The sequence below is a fragment of the Polyodon spathula genome, chromosome 8 (assembly GCF_017654505.1).
Source record: "Polyodon spathula isolate WHYD16114869_AA chromosome 8, ASM1765450v1, whole genome shotgun sequence".
Classification (NCBI taxonomy): Eukaryota; Metazoa; Chordata; class Actinopteri; order Acipenseriformes; family Polyodontidae; genus Polyodon; species Polyodon spathula.
The window spans coordinates 23,084,293-23,091,360 of NC_054541.1; the positions used below are offsets into that span (position 1 = coordinate 23,084,293).

The 7,068-nt window shown below is 38.4% G+C and overlaps 1 pseudogene; it reads left to right on the forward strand.

The window, feature by feature from the left end:
- The first annotated feature begins 202 nt into the window (after positions 1 to 202).
- LOC121319103 lies at positions 203 to 1,961 on the forward strand (annotated as a pseudogene).
- The last annotated feature ends 5,107 nt before the right edge of the window (positions 1,962 to 7,068 follow it).

Here is a 7,068-nt window from a genome sequence, read left to right on the forward strand (position 1 = left end):
AGTAGTCCTTTCTCTGTGAAATGCTTTTCTTTCTATTCCTCCTCACTGTAGGCATCCAGCAGGCCCCTGCAGTGACCTCTCTGGCCACTACGGGCTTCCAGCAGGCCCTCCATAGTAGTCCTTTCTCTGTGAAATGCTTTTCTTTCTATTCCTCCTCACTGCAGGCATCCAGCAGGCCCCTGCAGTGACCTCTCTGGCCACTATGGGACTCCAGCAGGCCCCCATGGTGGTCCCTTCTCCTTCCCCTCACTGCAGCCATCCAGCAGGCCCCTGCAGTGACATCCTTGGCCATTATGGGCATCCAGCAGGCCCCCATGGTGGTCCTTTCTCCTCCAACTATAACCTTTCAGCTTCCCTCTCCTCACTCCAGGCATCCAGCAAGCCCCAGAGTGGTCCCTTCTCTGTGAGATGCTTTTTCTTTTCTTTCAGCTCATCAGCAGTTTATTCAAAACACTTTCCATTTCCGAGTTCATTCTAGCTCTCGGCCATTTCAGAGACATCATATGTGAGTTCTATCCCGACCGCCGGCGCAAGTTGGTTATTGTATGGCGATCATTTTAGACTTCTCAGTTAGATTCGGAGGTTCCCATTTCTTTGAATTCTACCAAAGCCACTGCCCAACAATGGAACCAGAGCATCTAATGGGGTGCACTGGACCAATAGATATTCTCCTGTTTTTCACAGGTGTTCGGCTTCTAGTATGCTCGGCATGCAGTTCAACTGTTCACCCCACTGACCCTCCACCCCGTCCCCTCATGCCCCTCCCTCGCAATCCACCTCATCTTGTCATCCCCTCCAGATCAAAAGATGGTCAGTGCTGCAATATTGCATACTCTGGAGGCTGCCAGATTTGTAATAACTTCAACAAAGGAACCTGTACTATTCCGCCTGTAACTTCCTTCATTTCTGCTCACCATAACTCCACCAAACCCAGCATCAATAGTTTTAATCCCTCTCGAAGATTTTTCCCTGCAATATGCAAAAATCGACCACGCCATATTAATCAAAATTGCTGGGAAAGCCAGCCATGGGTTTAAAGCCGATATATCAAACACATTTTTTAACTATGCCCATTGAGCCTGCCCTCAGGCACCTCTTCGGAGTACATTGACTTTTCAAATTTTATTTTTCTGTTCGCCTGACGTTCGGCTGCAAAAGCAGCCCATAGATATTCAATACCCTGTCAGAAGCGCTGTGCTGGATCCTCCTTAATAACTACCGCATTCCTTTTGTGCTGAATCTCCTGGATGATTTTCTTCAATTAGATTTTCCCCACGCTTCCCTGCCCAGAAAATAACAATCCTCATATCGTTATTTTCAAAGCTCAGCATCCCCCTAGCATCAGAAAAGATCTTGGGTCCTCTCTCTTCCATTGAGTATCTAGGCTTCACCCTGGATTCCCAATCTTTTTCAGCCTCGGGGAGCAATCGTATTGTTTCTATTTCCACTTTTCTGTCCGGTCTCCCTCCTACAAACGCAATCGTCTGTCTCTCCTAGGCCACTTAAACTACACAATGAGGATAATTCCTCAAGAAAGAGCTGTCTCCTACCTTCTCTTGATCCCTTCTGTTGATTCCCTCAACAATGTCATACTCATGGATCCTTTTTGCCGCAAGGAACTCTGCCTGTGGGAGCTCCTACTGAAAGTCTGGAATGGCATTACTTTCTTTTATGTCGAGTGTCTCCTGCTGTACGAAGACATTCAGCTGTTCACAGATGCAGCTCCCTCTTTCGACTTTGGAGGATACTACAAGGGAAAATGGTTTTCTGCTCGATGGCCCGAAGAATTCATCAGCTTTCCTATCCCCGATCACTCCTCGTCATTGTACGAAATGTATCCAGTTGCTGTAGCCTCATTCCTTTTGGGGGGTCTTCCTGGCCCAAAAAATCCATTCTTCTCCACTCAGATAATTCAGCTACAGTCCAAATTAACAAAGGTCATTCATTCTCCCACCATATAATGATAATATTCAGAAGGATTATTTGGTTACCTGTTACTCATCAGTTCATTCTCAGAGTTCAACACATTCTCGGCCTTAACAAATGGTTAGGTTGTTGGTTGTTCAGTGCTTACCAAGTTTACATTAGAACAAATTGTGGATCCTAAAAATGCTTTTACAGAAATGTGCTCTTAAACGTTAATAACCTGTCTGGAGGAAGGGCAGTCGAATCAGCCATGGATTCCCAGAGGTTTATTTCCCAAAAGTGGGTTTTGTTTTCCTCTACTGTGTGCTGATGATCATTCGTTAAAGGTTGGCTAAACCTTCAAGTGGGTTATATTTAATACTAATCGCAGCATTGAGACCGGCTTGTTCTTTTTGGAGGTCTCTGCCTCGTCCATTCGGCCAGGCAGTGAGCCCTCAAACCAAGTTAGGTTTGATACCAAATGAAAGCGTCTATACAACATAATTCTCTGTAAAACTGCATACTCTGCATTCTCCACAATAAATAGTTGTACTAAAACATTTCGTGATTGGTATTTGTCCCAAACTACTGAAATATATATGTTATAAAATAAAAGATAAACCATAACTCAAGTAACTGCTTGAATATTGAAAGTATGTAAATATGGTATATTAAATATACAAAAAATGTATAAGATGCAAAATAATTCTTAACCATGAATTAGCTCTTGTCTTCTGATAAGATAAATGAAAACTGTTGATTTTGGACATGTTCAACTCAGATGCCTGCGTGTCAAATGAGATCAACTTGCAAATTACCAAAAGCCCTTATCTTTTGTTTTTTGAAATTGAAGCAGTTGTGTTAAGGACACCTGGACCTCTGTGTGAGGAAGTGTAAATAATTACATCAAAGGGTAATACATCAAAGTTATTAATCACATGTGAATGACGCTACTGAGATTCCATTTACAACTTTTTGCATTGCAGATAAAACTAGAAACTGACTTTTGATCCTAATTAAAATAGACTATAGCATTTTCCAACACCTTTGCTTGCAACAGTGGCAGCCTGAAGTGTAAAAAAAGTGCCCTTTCAAATGATTGACCTGCATGTGCTTTTTTATTAATAAACATATAAATATATATATATATATATATATATATATATATATATATATATATATATATATATATATACACACACACACACACACACACACACACACACACACACACACACAGCAGTTCTGGAAAGTGTATTGCCATATAGTAACATATACAAAATACTAAACATGCATTTTTGATTGAATCCTCCCCAGAGTGATGTTATTTTTTGTTGTTGTTTTAAATACAAACCAACAACTGATACTGTAACACTTTCATTTCAATGGGCTCTGCATTTCATTCAGGAAAAGGTGTCAATGATGTCCTTGAAGGCAAAGGAGGTGATTGGGATTTATTACTGTCACAGAGACGGCCGAAGTGGTCGGCGTCAGAACCAGGAAAAGGAATGAACACAAAGACAGATGATGTGAAATGATGGGGGCGCTTGCCTGCGCCGGTTTATTATAAATAAAAGGTTTAACAAACACGAAAACACAGGACACGGCACTGGTAGCCAAAATAAACAGAAACAAAAACGGACTAAACTTAACAAAAGTATGTACGTAACAAAACAGTGCACGGACAGACACTGACAAACACGGTGAGTTTTGAACACACAAGTATCGTGCTGGTCCCACTAGCACGCAATAGCAATTGTAATTGTAATTATCACTCTCCTACTCTCTCTCCCATTCTCCACTCACCAAACACCCAACCGCGAGTGAGTGAAAACATGCTGTTTTTATGCAGCTGTACCAAGACTCAATTGCTAATCAATCATTTAATTGGAGTCTCGGTACAACTGCACGTGAATTAATAAAGTGCAATTCCCTGTGCTCACATATTACATTTTACTTGCACGTGAAGTGCTGTGCAATCCTCGTGCCTAAATACAAATATACATTTTAAACACTCGTGTTACACAGACCCGTTTATATCCCGTGTACCAATGACTATACACCAACATTAAACACACAAAATATAACAGATAATATACACAGGGGCAGGCACTTTGTTACATTTACAAAGGAGTGTTGGAATACAAAGCAACAGTCATAACAGTGATGAATACAAAATATGTTAAGTGTAAGTTTATACACTTACATACATTTATAACAACGAATCACATTTTTTTGTGAGTTTCCGTTAATATGTTGATATATTAAACCTGTATGGTTTTGCTGAATAAGATGATATGATGCCCATAGATATTGACCCATGTCTGTTTAAATGTGACAGACATATGTCTATACCAATATAAATCTGCCTACAGCACTGTGTGACTTGAGTTTGACGACATGACATAGAAAGTACATTGATTAGACACAGATTGGTATTGACATGTTTGAAAGTGTTTAATATCTACTGTGCTGCACTAGCAATGAAAACTGTTGGCAGAATTATCAGACAAAAACATTCTACCTATAATCAGTGCTACTTCAGAGGTGCAGCCAGACCTGGAAGAAGGAAGGGTAACACAAGACCTTGCAGACACAAACAGCTTTTGGTTAGTATTGAGCCACCACATACTGCACATATGTAGATGTAGCATTTGGCTATTGCCATGCATTCCTTTGAAACTCTGAGCCAGATATGACCCAAAGGCAAATTTCTACCACTTATTCTGGTACTGCTAGCACATGTTTTTGGTCTCTGGCATTGTGAATTCTCTACTCAATGGAGTTGTCAGAAGAAAATCAGGAGAAAATCATGGGTTGGCTTAAGGCTGATTCTGAATGAAGGACTCAATAGTACAGGCCCATATACAAAAATAAATGTCCTTCTATCCCCTGTTAAAGTTTGATAAAAGCATAACAATGACTATTAAAGCAAAATGAGAGCATTGTAAAGCATAGGTTCTATTAAGTTTCTATTTAATAAATGCTGTCTAAGGATACAAAGCTCATTTTATGTTACAACAATGTATTATTTGTGTAATACATGAACATGACTAAAAATACAGCAATAAGGTTCAATTTGGGGTGATTGCTAATGCCTGTGTTGTGTTTTAAGTGCATGGATGGGCAGGTAAATAATATGCTATTGATACTCAATGTTAATTAGTCTGCACACAATTAAAACACTGAAGAGAATGATTTATCAAATAAATGGTTTAACCTGTTTTGTTTTTCTTTACAATTTTTGCTACTCAGAGTTTGTCAATAATATATTGAGAACAGAGAACTAAAAGCTAAAAATTATAGGTTTCTTTTTGTCCTAAAGGAAAAGAAGAAAATAATACTGATATGAAAAACAATCGACAATTTACTATATATAAACTATTTAGTCATGAACAGGATTGAATTCCTCAACCTAGCTGTTGTAAATTTATAAGAAATTTAGTTTGTAGTCACAAGCACATTTTCTAATAAAAAATGAATATGTCATACTTTGGTACAGTATATTACAGGGGTGCACAATTCTGGTCTTTGTGTTACCCAAAATTATGTAACTGAACAAATTTCTCAATCAGTTCATTAGTTTATGATCCCCTAAAACCTAGAAGACTCTGGACCTCAAGGAACAGTCACAGTGCAAAATAATTTCTCTAAAATCAAGAAGCATAAACCAACAAGGATTCCAAGTTGAGCCAGTTGGAGACAGCTACAGCAACACAGAAAATTAATATGTGTCAATATTGGAGCAATGCAACTCAATTATAATTTTTTAAAGTCACATTCAATTGGTTATAGTCACATACCCCAATGAACATTAGTCTTGGACCCTTAAGGTATCATTAGGTAGTCCAGGATGAATACTACAGTGTCTGTGAATCCAGTCCTTTAAGCATGTGTGAACAACCAAACATTAAATGTGACTTTTTATTCTCTTTTTGTGATGCAGAGTTCAATGTAGAGTCAAATAAATCTGTCAACACAAGCTGAAAAGAAGGTCATGAAGGCACAATTAGGAATAGTTCACTGTAGGTAATTATGCATGAGAAGGCAGATAGTTATGGAGAGTCAGGAATAGGCAATGAAGGAAGGATCTGAAGTGAACAGGAGAGGAGGACTGGAGAAATAATGAAATTGGCAAACTAAGTTAGTGCTGTCAGTGCTGTCAGCAATGCCAGAGACCAGATTGGTGGTAGACATGGAACAGCATAACACAGGCAAATAAATTCATCAGTGGTCACGCTTCCCGCTGCTGCCTGTCTGGGGCAATCTGAATGACTAATTGATAGTTTTTTTTGTTAAGGTCATTATTCCTGTTTATCATATGATTTGTTATTGAAATGATAGGCAATTTGTCTATATGACATTGAAAATAATAATTAAAAAAGCCATATATATATATTGTGAAAGATCCTTTCACTTTTCACATTCATTGCCCCTTTCAAAGTAGACCCAGGACACAGAAATGGAATTGAATTAAGCGCTGACGCACACTTTTAATAAACACCAATCAAATAAATTAAACAAAACAAACAAACACCTAGCTCCTTCTCTGGAGAACTAACTATACCGTCTGGAACCTAACTGAACCAGGACAGCTAAACTGTTTACCTGTAACCCAAACACAACTCACACGGTTTAACACAGCACTTTTACCTTGACTGCTTGGAAGCAGACCACAACTTCTGCCTCCCTACACACAGCAGCCCTGAACAAACTGCCTGTCTCTCTTAAATACCCTGCACCTGGCTCTAATTTACAACTACCACCAGGAGCAGGGGATTACTAAACAATTAAGCAATTAAACAATTAGACCCAAATGTGCATGCTCACAAGTTTTAGCATGGAAGGATTTTAACCCCCTCCCTGCTACCTTACATATATATATATATATATATATATATATATATATATATATATATATATATATATATATATATATATATATATATATATGTGTGTGTGTGTGTGTGTGTGTATATATATATAATTCTTAACCATATATTATTATATATATTAACATCATTAAGATGTATAATTCACGAATGTATAAAAATCATCTCATAATATGGTTAGCTTGTTGTCTCTTGTGGAATCAGTATATTATGTGTTATAGGAAAAGATACGATGCAGTATTTAACTGGAGCAAGGTGGCCTAATAAACTG